Source organism: Ochotona princeps, chromosome 15 (assembly GCF_030435755.1).
Source record: "Ochotona princeps isolate mOchPri1 chromosome 15, mOchPri1.hap1, whole genome shotgun sequence".
In the NCBI taxonomy this organism is placed as follows: Eukaryota; Metazoa; Chordata; class Mammalia; order Lagomorpha; family Ochotonidae; genus Ochotona; species Ochotona princeps.
The window spans coordinates 19963827-19978970 of NC_080846.1; the positions used below are offsets into that span (position 1 = coordinate 19963827).

Consider the following 15144-nt stretch of genomic DNA (forward strand, 5'->3'; position numbering starts at 1 on the left):
CTCTGTACTTGAAGCAACTCTCTTCACATCAATTGATAACCACTAGCTAATTAAAATTTCACAATATTTCTGCAAAATACAAATGTAGACAGTGTTTACACACTTTGCTATCATTGAATTCCAAACATAAAACTGACAACAATGGAAATAAACTATAGATCCCAAACTCAGATACTTGTTTTCAAGTGCTTTTCTAATGAAAATGACAAGCTTTGAGGTCAGAGATCTTTATTGCCACAGATGTAGTTTATTGCTTCTATGTATTTTACGCTTGTCTTCTTAGTATAGTATCTTATTTCAGTGCAGTGTGATCATGGTTGCAAATTAATCCCACACAAGTTAAAACAGTAGGCAAAATATTATTCAATACCATTTCAATATTGGAGACCAATTACTCTCACTTCCAAATACTGCAAAGACACCTGAGAATTTATAGCCAAATTATCAAGTAAGGGAGTACACAGAAAGTGACTAAAAATCACCAAGAGCAAACTTTTGCTAAACTAACCTGAAAGAATTCTCATGGAAGGTCAGATTTTAAAGTAATAAACTATAACACCTGGTGGAGGAAATATTTGGAAAGCAAAACATTCTGGGGCCGGCGCAGTGGCCTAGCAGCTAAAGTCCTTGCCTTGAACGCACCAGGATCCCATATGAGCATTGGTTCTAATCCCAGCAGCTCCACTTCCCATCCAGCTCCCTGCTTGTGGCCTGGGAAAGCAGTCAAGGACAGCCCAAAGCCTCGGGACCCTGCACCTGCCTGGGAGATCCAGAAGAGCTCCTGGCTTTGGATTGGAGCAACACCGGCCACTGTGGTCACTTGGGAAGCGAATCATTGGACGGAAGATGTTCCTCTCTGTCTCTCCTTCTTTCTCTATATATCTAATTTTGCAATAGAAAAATAAAACTTAAAAAAACATTCTTGCTACTTCTTAATTATTTTTAACTACATTAAGTAGGATTTGCACACAATTAGAAAACTTAAAGATACACTATAATTAAAGGGGAAAACAAATGGAAGCATCTGAAAAATTTGCAACAGAATCAGGGAAGGAGTAAGCAGGAATGTATGTAAAAGTCCAGCCCAGCAATCACTGACTGAAGAGTTTGATATGTTGAAAAGAAGCCATGTTCCAAGCATCAGAACAGTGAGTAAAAGGGCACGTAGGACCTCTCAGAAACCTGTAAGGGTGCTCCTTTCAGCACAGGTCCAGATGCCCAGAAATATACAACAGTTTAAAGGAACAGGCTCAGGGAACTCAACACAGTCCTGATGTCCAACACCATCTCAGGGCTCTGCTCCTTGCCATCCCCCAAAATACTGTGTGGCAGCTCTAGCCATGGTTCCAGAAGGCCCAGATAAAGCTCATCATCCTAACAGGAGCAAGTGGCAGACCTGGTTGTCCACATGGTACTAATTCTGGCACTATATTTGGAAGTGAGACTAGGGTTGTTACAGCTTCCACTGAGATTTCAAAGGAAAGAGTGGGAGTCCAAGACAGAGCTGTCACATGGAGGTCCCTTTTGTGGCAATGCTTAATGAAGCTGTAGGAGTGGGAATGTCACTGAGACTCCAGAAATACCATCAGGACACGCCATTCTGAAATACCTATGGACAAAATGAATGCGCTGTATGTAATCTTCTTTGTGGAAGAAAGAACAGTTGGTTGTTTCCAAACAGTGCTAAAGCAGGTCCTGAGCTCAGCAAGGACATGTAGCTTAGCTCCTGAAGGCCTTGGTAGCCCAACCTTCACCCAATACACACGCGATGCCAGGATTGACCTCTGGTTCCATCTATATCATCTCAAATGACAGGATTTATACATTTTTAGGACGTCTATTCTTCTCTTGTTTATCATAGTGTTTATTCTATATCCTGTTCATTTACCTAGTTAGCTGCTACTGTATGACTTGATTATGGGGAATTTACAGAATGCTCTGATATGGAAAACGCCTCTTTTAATTTTTAAAACTTTGACTGGAACACAGATACAAACAGATGACAGAATAAGAGAGCCCCAAGTCCCTATTTCATTTTTCAAATATGCACAACTGGGGCTATCCTTGACTGGGCTGTGCCTGGGCCAGGAGTCAGGAAGCCAAGAACCTAATGCAGGTATCCCATGTAGGTAGCAAAAATGCAATTACTGGGGGCATCACTGCTTTCTCCCACCATCTGCATTTCCAGGAAGCTGAAGTCGGGAGCCAGAACAGCACATGAAACTCTGAAACTCCAGCATAGAACAAGGACATTGTAATCAGCATTTTAATCATCAAACATCTGAGCCCTGTATGTGTGTGTCGTCAGAATTGACCCAACATATTAACATCCACCATTTTGACTCTGTATAGAGGCATAACAATAGAAGGAATGTCTACTTTGAAATACCTAATGAATATGAGGATTGATTAAATAATTGCTCCTATTATATTACTTTCCACATTTTTCTTCAGGCAAGAATGAAAACTTCTAACATTGACTTAAACATTTATAATGATTCTATTCTACACATTACAGTTTAACAGATGTTCCATTGCATCATCTTTTAAGTCATATGATAACATGACTGACTTGCATACTGGAGTCTAATTTCATTTTTAATTTCATATTTTCAGTTAAAATTTCCCATTTAGAAGACTGGCACCACAAGCAAAGAAGGAAACTCCTGCCCCTCCCAAAACTGAAGCCACAGCAAAGGCTCTGAAGGGCAAAAAGGAGGTTTTGAGAAGTGTCCACAGCCACAAGAAGATCCACACCTTACCCAACTTCTGGCAGCCCAAGATGCAGTGCCTGCGGTGGGAGCCCAAATACCCTCAAAAGAGCATCCCCAGAAGAAACAAGCTTGACCACTATGCCATCATCAAGCTCCCCCTGACCACAGAGTCCATTATGAAGAAGATAGAAGACAACAACGCACTCATGTTCATTGTGGATTCGATCAAACAAGCCATGAAGAAACTAGGACATTGATCGGACCATATGGAGAAAAAGGGCATATGTGTGGCTGACTCCTAATGATGATGCTCTGGATGCTGCCAACAAAATTGGGATCATCTAAACTGCATCCAGCTTTCTAATTCTAAATATATGTTTTTCACCATAAAAAAGTTCACATCTGGAATTTCTTATTCAAATAACTGTATTACTCTGTTAATCACTTTCAGTCTGAGTATAAAACTTAATAACTAAAATCTGTATGTTTTATACTATGAATCTGTAAAATCTTCCTCTAGAAATTTCTCTGGTCCCTTTCCTTTGTGGTTTAGGCAGGGAGTCAGTTCAAAGACACTGGTGTGGAAGCCACACCACCCCCGGCTATGTAATCCTTTCTGCTTACCTATGAGTCAAGTGATTCTCACCTATCACAACCTGATACCTAAGGGGCTGGTGTTGTGTTATTACATAACCACTTCCTTCCCAGGTCCCTTAAAGCCTGTGTTGCTTCCTGTGGATGGACTCTGAGACAGAGGTAGCAATCTCTCTCGGTTACTTTTCGCTTCCTGGCGCACTGTCTCTGAACATGGCCCATGTGTCTCTCTATTCCTTACCCTCTGAATAAACTTTACCATTTACTTACGGCATGGCAGTGCCTGAGCTTAAAATTCTTATTAATTAAAAGCAAAGAACCTAGGAAATAAATATTTGGCCCAAACCTAGACCACAATATGTGTGTACCAAGTTCACTCTACATGCGTATTTTTTAAGTAGCATCAAGACATCAGAATGACGTGCCTATGCATTATATTATGTACTCTTTAAGAAAATGAGCTATTTGTAATTATCGTGGTATGTTTAATATCTAACACACTGCTGTGGGCATATGTTTTGTGCTAAATGTGCTTGCTGTGTAGACTTTTAATGCTCATTAAATCTATATTGATTAATCTTCAAAGCTACCTTGTAAGAAATGCTTTCTTTTTGTTCTTGTTTCTCAGATGAAGAAACAGACTGCACAGCTCAGGCAGTGGAAATACAAGCAGTGTGATGTGGTATTTTGGTCCCCAGTTCCTTTACTTTTTTGCTGATACACACATCACTATAAACGGCCCGTGCACATTACAAATCGGTGTTTAGACATTTACGCAGTCAGTCATACTGCCTTCTCACCTTGTTTTATTATTCTTTTGCCTATGTTCTATTGGAACCATTTAGTACTACTTCACCCAAAAAAAAATCAGTCTTCAAACATGTCTTATTTAAACCATTAACTAAATATTTATGACACCTACATATATTCAACCTAATGAAAACAAAGAATATGAAATTTTTCTTTTTCTCTTTGCTGTACTTGCTATGAACTTAAGTCCATAATTTTTACTGACATATAAACTGTCCAAGTCTTTTTTGATGATGAGATTTAATGATTTCCAATCAAAATTTTAAAAACTTTTAGATGAGACATAACACTTATATGTGTTTAGAAGCACCGTATGATCATGATACAATATGTAATGATCAAATCATGGTTAGCATTTCCATCTCAAACATAAATCAGTTCTTTGTGTCAAAAACATAGCAACTGCTCTTTTCTAGTTCTTTAAAAAACATGTAAACTGCTGTAAGCTACAGTCATCTGACCGTGCTATAGAACACCAGTATGTAACTATGTAAGATGTTTAGGTGGGCTAACAAACAGTTAGGGTCACTTCCCTGGTGAAATGAGCAAAAGGGGGTTCCTTTCAAAATACATAAGATTTTTTTTATTAATTATTTCGCATTTTGTGACAGTTTCATAGGCTCTGGGAATCCCCCCAACCTTCCCGACGACCCTCCCCCCCTGGTGGATTCCTCCACCTTGATGCAGTATTAAATTTCAAATTCAATCAAGATTCTTTCCTTGCAATCGTATACCAAGCATAGAGTCCAGCTACTTATTGTCCAGATGGGTTGAACAGTTTCTTGGGGAGACCATTTCTGGTCCGAAGTTAGAGCTGGTAGAATATCATCCCAGGCAATTTGCAACATTATGGAATTGACATGGTTTTGAGTAACCAGTATGTTAAAAAAAAAAAAAAAAGAAGCAAGTTCTTAACCACAACCTATGATTAGCTCATTGACATTTCAATTTTAGTTTATATACAGGACCGGCTGCTATATACCTTAAAATGGCTATAAGGTACCATTCAGCTGTCTCGTGTCTATTTCATTTTAGTATTTAGCCATTTGTTGTGTTGAAGTACAATTTTGCTGTTCTTGGCAGATTTTAGGATAATCTAGACTGGTTTGTAATTCTAACAAGACATTTGTCGACAATTAAGGTGCAGAACATTTTTTTTTGGGGGGGGGTGCAGGAAAATCCCCAACACCATGGTGAGGAGTGACTAATCTTTGTGTCCCATCCAGCGAGGCATGAGCCAATCCATGCCAGCTCTTTCCTGTCAGATTCAAAGCTCTACTTTTTGTTGTTTGTCTATTTAAAATACATAAGATTTTGCTTCTCCTTCATTTTTGCCATTTGGAAAGGCAAAATATCAAGTCTCACCTGATTCTGGTTTTATCAAAACATAACTGTTGGGCAGTTAGATGCAATCCCTATTGAAAATGTGAATCCTACTCCCCTGAAAATGCCAAGCAAGTAGTGACCTAAGAGAATGAAAAGAAAAAGTTACCCATCACACTCCGTTAATGACTTTGTTTTGAGCAAGCTAGACAAGATTACAGATTCTGGCCTTTTGTTGAGTTTCATTCCCACTCTATAAAGGACCATTTCCCCCCCCCTTTCCAGAATTGCATTTAAAAATAAACATTCAAGTAATCCTATCTTGGAACCCCCTCTTGTTTGCTCACTCAACTTGTCCACATGAAAATTCTTCTTTCCTGTTAGAAAAGAACTGAGGTTGCCTTTGTCTTGTGTGTTTAATTCCCTGCAACAAGTGTACGTTAGTACCAGTTATTCAACCCCCATGCTATCCTTCTCTATGCTATCCTTCTCAAGACCCTACACTTCTAGAAAATCATGGTTTAGCTACCACTTACAAGTAAAAGTACACTTATTTTACTTAAAATGATGGCCTCCAAGTCTATCCACAGGATCATACATAAAAAGGCTATTCTAGAGTTAAAACTTCATTTCTGCTACCTAGGGGCTTCTAGCCTGAACTAATGCTGCCTATTCCACAGCACTTACATATAAATATTATACCAATGGACAGACCATCATTATAGCCTTATTTAACATATTAAGAAGTAATAGCCTAAAGAGTATAAGCATTTGGGCAAAGGTTACAAAGAAGCTGAATAGAAGAGCAGGGATGCATGCATGTCCCACCTATTAATCTACAGAACTGTGCCATTTACTCTTCCATGTAACAAAAGGCAGTATTTCACAGCCTCCATGGGATTAGCTGTTTTGTTATGAGCAGCTTTCCACATTTGTTTTCAGCTCTTCTGTGTCTTCAAACACTGCCTTAGAAATAGTCCTCAAATGTATTGCTTTTATCATTTTTTTTTAAATCTGCTTCACATAGACAGGTCCACTGCTTTTTCCACAAACAGGAAATAGCTCATTCCATTTGATTATAGACTACTTAACTCTTCTAATTAGCAAAGAGCATAGTTCCTCACTGGTTTTCCATTCACTGGGATTCAATAATTTGAAACTTACTGATAACACTTTAACTGTAATACTTTATTTATACTAATTTATACCAAAACCAACTACACAACCACATTTCTTCATTGTTTATTGTTAAAGATATGTACTGTATAGCTAACATAAAGCTCCAGGAATTCCTACTTGTCCTCATATTTTAACTAAACCTCGTGAAATGCAATCGAAGTGTCTGATTCACAGCTTCAATTTCAAGCAGAATTTAACTAAAATAAACTATTTCCCCAAAAGGGCTCTTATTTTATACCTGGGAGGCTGGGTATGATCATCTTTACCTCACAGTAGTGTTCTAGCTCCACACTTCACAGCATTCAAAGTGTATAATTAAAGAGCCTAACACCAAAACATGCAGTTATGGGCAGATCTGAATCATAAGGATTTTTGTTGTTCACACTTTGTGTTTTTCATTTGATTTTTGTAACCATTATATGCATTCTATGTTAAGGTTTCATTCTTTTCAGATTTTATCTTCACAGAAATTTTTTCTCAGTGGAAAATCATATCATGAGGCTTAGCAAATAAAGTTACCTCTTGCAATGCCAGTATCCCATATGGGAGTGCTTAGCTGCTCCACTTCCAATCCCAGCTTCCAGCTAATGCATCTGGGCGTTTGAAAACAGCTCAAGTACATGGATCCCCCTCATCCACACAGGAGACCCAGACTCAGAATGAGGCTCCAGGCTTTGGTCTGGCTCAACCGTGGACACTGAGGTCATTTGGGCAGTGAACCAGCAGAAGGGAAGATCTCTTCTCTCTCTGTTACTGCTCAAATGATATCTCATTCATTCACCCTTAGACTATAAAGCACTCGAGCATGTGAACCCTGTGTTAATTGTTTTTGGAAAGTATGCTAAAATGTGTAATCACAAAATTTACAATCTTAAAAATCATCAAACTTGGGACTCAATAGTGTAAATTCTGCTACAATTTTGTGCACTCAATCTCCAGAACTCTTGGTTTTTCAAATTGAAACTCTATAACCATTACATAGTACCTACCCAGTCTCTTCTTCCACTTTGTTTCTGAAAACTAGCCTTCTTCTTAACCTATATTAATTTACCCACTCTACTAGTAGCAGATACATAGAATCATACAGTATTATGTTTTTATGGTTGGCTTACTTCTCCAAGCATGATGTCTTTAAGCTTCACCCATTTCACAGAATATACCTGAATTTCTTTCCTTTTTAAGTCCAAATAATACTGAATTGCATATAGATAGTATATTTTACTTGTCCATTCATCTTTTAGTGAACATTTGAGCTATTTCTACCTCTTGAGCTTTGCAAATAATGGTTTTATAGACAAGTGTATACAAATCCCTGTTTTTAACTCTTCTAGATATCTACCCATGAGCAGAATTATTAAGACAGATGGTAATTTTCAATTTTTGAGAAACATCCATATTGTTTTCTTCAATGTTTGTATCATTTAACTTTCCTATGAACAGAGCACAAAAATTATAACCTCTCATCTTCATCAATATGTCTTATTTTTAGTTATTGTATTACTGTATTGCTTTAACTTCATAAGTGTAAGGCAATATTGCCTTTTAATCATCTACATCATCAAGTCTGTGGCTGAGCATATAGTAAGGTTCAATAAATACTCACAGAGTTAAATTAGAAAAGAGCTAAGCTCAGCAGCATCCAAGGAAGCAGATGTACATTATATAATGTAATTTCCCTCCCAAGGGATCTTGAAGGGGAAGGTTATTTTGCTCCAATTCAATGCTAGGCTAACACAACTTCTATCAAACAACTCTCTCAAGAAGTTTTTCAGTTATCTGGGTTCATTACAATAGGATGGGAGATGTCAAGAATGAATATAAAATTCATAGTTTTTCCCAATTAAACAACTATTTTTCTATGTGTATATTCTGAATTAAATAAGTTGCATAGACAGCATACACCTAGGAGAATAAAATCCAAGTTGATCTTGGATCTAACACACATACTACAAATTTTAAAACTGCTTCAAAATAAAAGTGAGAAATATTGAGGGACATTATAAAAGGGTTCTTGACTCACAGATTTTTATGAAGAGGTAAAACTTAAGTGCATATCTTTACATGTATATTCTACTGTGTTCTGTATTCAGAGCAACACTATGCCTCTCTATAAATAGGCAATAACTAATTCAATTAAGAGACACTAATTATTCACTGCTAAATATAAACACTGTGCTACACTCAATAGGCTTACACAGAAGAATCTAAGAGCTGGTTTGTTCACAAGAAGTGACATATAGATTGGAAAATGCCACCTTACTTTCTTAGAGATCCTGTGCCAGGGAAACGCAATAACCTGAAATGTAAGAAATTACATGTAAATAAGTTAAGAAGAATACAATAGAGATCTCCTGTGCCCCCAAGAAATAGTTTAATTCTAAAGAACACACTACACTCACACCATTCATTCTGTCAGTTTGAATGAAGCAAGTTCAGCACACAACATACATCCCATCAAGAAGTACTGGCAGGCTGGCACTATTCCTGCAATCTATAATAATAGGAAGTGATAGAAACTGAAGCGAAAGCTAAGCCAACTCCTTGAACCATTCAAAATTATGTTCATAGAGGCATTCTCCTTTGGAATAGCAAATACTTCAGTTCAGAGCTTGACGATCAATCAAAACTAGTGGCAAGAGAAATGAAGAAATACATCAGAAAAAAACAAAAAGATAAGCACTTGCAGCCAGGATTTATGGTGTTCCTGCTTCTGTGTAGTATTACATGAAGGAAAAAAGATGAGGATGTCTGTTCACCACCTTCATCCATTCCCCTGTAATGGAGATAATAGATATCCCAGATATGGTAGACATATAAGCAATGAGCACCAAAAACCTGCAATTCCACAGTACAACAATCTTGATCCTGGTTTTATAATGTCACAGTGGTCAATTTTTGTTTAATGAGGACTTCATGTATTTCAATATATATTCAACGTTCAAGAGATATTATCATACCACGCTATCATTTAAATCTTTTGAAATAGGCTCTCTTGTGCTCACTTCAGCAGCACATATACTAAAATTGGAACAAAAATAGGCTCTATGGCAGCCAGTACTATAGCTTAGTGGCTAAATCCTTAACTTGCATGTGACAGGATCCCATTTAGGTGCTGTTTTGTATTCTGGGTACTCCATTTCCCATCCAGCTCCCTGTTTGTGGCCCAGGAGGGCAGTGCAGCATGGCCCAGGGCTTGGGACAATGCACTTGTGTGGGAGACCTGGAGGAAGTTCCTGGCTCCTGGCTTTGGATCAGCTTAGCTCCAGCCATTGAAACCACTTATGGAGTGAACTAGCAGAAGGAAGATTCTTCTCTGTATCACCTTCTCTTCATATATCTGCCTTTTCAAGAAAAAATTAAAACAAAAAGAAAAGATAATAGGTTGTGTGTCCCATCCCTGCATTAGCTACTGTGGCAGCACAGATGGCAAAACAGTCAGCAAAGAAAATTTCACGTCTTCACTTCTCCTTCCATTTATAACTTGCTTATTATAAGCCTTTAATCTTGCTATTTTACCTGTATAGCATATATCTTCTATAACCTCTCTGCAAGCACCTGCAGTAAAACTCTCTGAATATTCTCAATCTGCCACCTCATACTCCATCCCCAAACCAAACACCATTTCCTTTTCACTCCATTAGTACTTTAGACATAAAATGTAGTACAATGGACCTATGCTTCAGACCCACCCCAACCTACTTCTACATGACTTTACAGTGCACATCAAGTTGCTTGCTCCCTCTAAGACATTATACAGAAACATGAAGCACACATTAATCTCAATTTCGTCATCATTTCTTCAAACTGCACATTCAGCATTTGGGGCTTCTTATGTTTCAAGTTATTTATTTATTTATTTAGTGGTACATTTCCATAGGCTCTGGAAGTTCCCCTCCATATTCTGATCCCTCTCCCCCACTGATTTCTCCTAAATATTACAATAGCATAGTCCTTCACAAACAGTTATAAGTCCATCATTCTGCTATTTAGTGTATCCTGACATGTAGATATGGACAATGGCAAAGAGTTCAACACCCTATTGTCAAAATATATTTAACAGTTTCATTTGTATTGGAAAACAGAGTTGCATATGGCATTGTATCTTCACATCTGGATATGACAGACTATTACACAGTTACTATACATTCTCTTCAATTAAAAGCCATGAAACAAAATCAACAACAATCAAAAAGAGAAAATTTAAAACAATATGAAGTTAAATAACAGGCTAGTGAATGACCAATGTGTCGCTGAAGAAATGAAAAAGGAAATCAAAAGCAATTTTGAAGAATATGATGCTTCTGTGTGACCTATGAACCAGTCAAGAAATTAAGAAATCTCTGAAGAAATGAAAATAAAAGGAAAATATCAAAACTCATGAGATGTAGCAAAAAGAGCATTGAGAGGGACATTCATAACATGAGGTGCTTACAAAAAATAGAAATATCTCAAATAAATGATCTCATAATGCATCTCAAAAACTTATCAAAAAAGAAAAAATGAACAAGAAGCAAGAAATTATAGAAATCACAGAAAAATAACTGGAATTAAAAGTAAAAAGCTACAAATTGTGAAAAGAGCCATTTTTTAAAAACAGATGAGGAAAACAAACTTTTAGCCAGACTACCGAAGAAAGGCAAGAGAGAAAAACCAAGTAAAATTAGAAATGAAAAAGAACACATCTTAGGAAACTCTAGTCATGTGATCTCTTCTTGCTGAATGGATCCTTTGATCACTATGTGATTTCCTTCCTCATCATCTCTTAATATTTTTCATGCTAAATTCTATATTACCTGATACTCAAATGATTAGACCAGCACATTTTTCTTTTCCATTAGCCTAGAATATCTTTTCCCACCTTTCACTTTCAGTTTCTGCTTATCTTTGTTGGTGAGATGTGTCACCTATAAGCAATAGATAAATTAGTTTTGTTTTTAAATCTAGTATACTAATCTATGTCACTTGTTTGATGAATTTAAACCATTTACATTCAGGATTAATAGCGACAGGTAGTATTTCATCTTGTCATTTTATTAATATGTTTTTCATTGTCTGATTTAGCCTTCTTTAAAATTGTTTTACTGGGATGGTCTCCACATTTGTCTCTGGTTTAGATGGGTGCTGTTCCTTTTCTCTGTCAAGAAAACATCTTTAAGCATCATTTGTAGGGCAGGTCTAGAAGAGGATAATGCTTTGAGCTTTTCTTCACTGTGGAAAAAAAAACTTTATTTCATATTCAAACCTAAAATCTTTTCTGGGTAAGTTATTCTGAGCTGACAATTTTCCATTTCAGAATCTGGAACATTTCACTCCATTCTCTTCTGTCCTACAGAGTTTCCTCTGAGAGGTCAGCTGTGAGTCTAATTGGGGTTCCTCTACATGTTAATTAATTTTTCATGTGCATATTTAAGGACCTTTACCCTGTGTTCAATTGAACAGAGCCTGATTATCATGCTTTGTGGCAAAATGCACTTTTTTTCAACCCTTTTGGGAATTCTGTGCCTCTCCTGTGTTTTTTTTTCCCCCAACTCTTTCTCCGTATTAAGGAAGTTCTCAATTAGTACTTCTTTCAATACATCTTTGAAGCCAGCTTCTCTTTCTGAACATAAATCTTACATTCAGCCTTTTAATAGCTTTTAATATTGTCCCTTAATTCTTGATTACTTTTTTAGCTTGACACAGTTCCTCTTCCAGCTTTTTCATTGTTCCAATAAAATAAAGTAGGTTATAGCAAATTCAGAGCCTATCAAGAAACCCCATCGGGTGACTATGAATGTTAATTGCTATGCTAAGAGACAGACTCACAATACAAATTTGGACTCTAACACTTCAAACTTGAGTATATTTCCACACTGCCATTTTGACTGAGTGGAACACAAAAACCCTGAATCTTTTCTCATGTGTGTGTCCTTGTTTTTATTTCTGACAGTAAAACGTTTTTAAAAAGTCTAAAAATCTGGCAACTATCTAATTGATAATGGAGATTACTGGTAGCTACCAACAGTTAGAACTAATAATGGCTAAAGTTGCACAAGGTAAACACTAACAACTAAAAATTGATGGAGGAATAAATTTCCTTGGTAAAATTTACATGTTTCGTATTTTGTTCCCATGATGTTGGATTTATTAGAAATAATGGCCACAACAGAAAAAAAAATAATTTGTAGGAAATGGGTTAACAGAAAAATTCGTTATAAATATTTAAATTCTAAAATAAAGATGTTTCATATTTGATATATATGAAACCACTGTGATTGAAAGAATATTTTTCTACACTAGAGATAATTAAGATTTACAATCAATTCATGTCATCCTCTGGCGAATCTGAGCACTGGAAGAGTATGTGGGTTGAGCCAGGTTTGGTCGCAACAAAAACCAGTGCACATTACGGAATGCCAAGGTGAGGTTACCTGTACCAGATGTGATCGCAGCACCCAACAGCACACTTGAGAACCAGGCAGGAAGTGGGCGGAGCTGGCAGGGGGAATGTGTGTGTGTGGGGGGGGGTTCCCTTGCTAGACAGCTACTCCTACTGGAGAGCTGGGATGGGGGCAGATCAGACTAGCAGGGCTACAACACCTGCGGGCCTCATGTGGACTAGATCAGGGAAAAGCCAGGCTGGGCTGATTGTTCCTACTGGCGCAAGCATAAATCAGAGTGGGTGAGGGTTGGTTGGGCTTAGCTGCAGCATCAGCTGGCAGAAGATGGCACTGGGGGCTAATTCTGTCAAGTTAAACCACAGAACCACCTGGAGAGTGCATAATCCGGGAATGGGAATGACCTGGGAGGGAAATAGTGGGCTCCTCCCTCTTGGGTTACCACTCCTAGGGGAGGGCACAGAAACTAGGACAGGGGCTGGGGTGGCTAGACAGAGAGACACTCAACATCCGTGAGGGCTGGATAGTTGAGCTGGTTAGATAGAACTAGGCTTTAATACCCATTGACATGTATGAGAGCCAAATGGGATGTGGGACAGACTGGACTAGTCTGCTACAAAACCTGGCAAACCAGGGGAGGGGTCAGGCCTGGTGGGGGTTATTGTGGGTCACTCCAACTAGGCTGCAGCTTCCACTGGTTTATGTGAGGGCCAAGTGTGTGCTGGGCATAACTAGGCTGGACTGCAATACCCATTGGTTCCAGTGGAAGACAGAACCGACCCAACGATCGGGGCGATGGACTACACCGGGTCCTGTACTTGCTGGTACATACAAGAATCTGGTCTGGGAACACCTCAGACAAAGTTTCTTTGGGGATCCCCCTAGTTGAACTGCCAGACTCAGAACCCTAACCATGAAAAGACAGAGGACAGAACAAGTCAATCAACCACCTCAGCTATATAGTGGCAGTAAAAAAAAACTGGGCAAACAGAGACTCTTTGACAGACTATGTCAATCAGTGGATTCTTCAGCGACCTCATTGTGCTTGAAGTGGTGAGATTGGCAACAATTCATAACTGTTGAACTATCAAAACCACTTGAGCAAGACCCTCAGAGCATGCCCCACATCAGGGACCTGGGGCGGGTGGGAGACTGGGTGGGGCTTCTCCTTTAATATCCCCCTTTATGTCAGATATATGAAGGAAACAATATGGAACTAATTGTCTTACCCATTTTCCTGTAGCCCTTGAACCTTTTTACCCTAATTAACTAAAGATTGTCAAAAATATAATTTTAAAAATGGAAAAAAAAAGAATTACAGTAGATCAAGCCCAGAGTCTGAAGGACTCTGTGTAAACAAGAAACAAACGCTTCTGCAAGAAAATCACACAGCAGGACTGTCTGCAGATAACTGATTGGTTAACAAATACACATGGAAAGTCTGGCAAGACGAGTCATCAAGAAGTTGTCGCAAGAACAGCAGTCACTAGTTAGAAAGCTCCTAGAAGAATCATCACAGCACCCAGACTAGGATGATAACATTGCAAATTTAAAGAAAATTTTAAAAGGAGGTGAATAAAATACTCAAGCGTGTTCATTCTCTACAGCAGTGGACTAAACAACCCCTTCTGACATATTCATGCACACATTCCACTCTAGAAATTTGAAACAGAAGAGGAAACGTCACACAGGTAATGCCCCATCCATTCCAGGTAAAGGAAGGAAAAAGTCACTTGATAAAAAAACAGAAAATAATTTGGGAAAGTAAGGAAAGCAGGGCAGAATAATGAATAAATAGAAATTAAAGACACAAAAACAACATATGTAGACAGTATCATTTGCAAAGCATACGGGAAAGGGGTTTCAGGCAAGGGTCTCAAGCCCCCCAGATGGAAATATATTCTGGGTATTAAATGATAAGTAGTGATCAGACAGGAAAAATGGCAAATTACAAAATATTACTGAATCTACCTAAGGTCTATGTATTTCTCTCGTGATGAGAGAATTTAATAAAAGAGTATAAGCTGGGGTTAGAGCATCAGTATTAACTATAGCAGAAGAAAAAAGTTGAGGAAGAGAAAATCCCTGATTAGTTTACACAGAAGATGCACCCACAGGTAATAACTTCACACACACTTCCAGCCCTT

General features: G+C 38.0%; 1 protein-coding gene and 1 pseudogene across 7 annotated transcripts in view; one reads left to right on the top strand and one right to left on the bottom strand.

Annotated features, from left to right (window-relative positions):
• TAFA2 (TAFA chemokine like family member 2) overlaps positions 1–15144 on the bottom strand; it is a 395137-nt gene that overhangs the window by 179395 nt on the left and 200598 nt on the right. The gene's annotated exons all lie outside the window — the stretch shown is intronic.
• On the top strand, positions 1621–3059 carry LOC105941694 (large ribosomal subunit protein uL23-like; annotated as a pseudogene).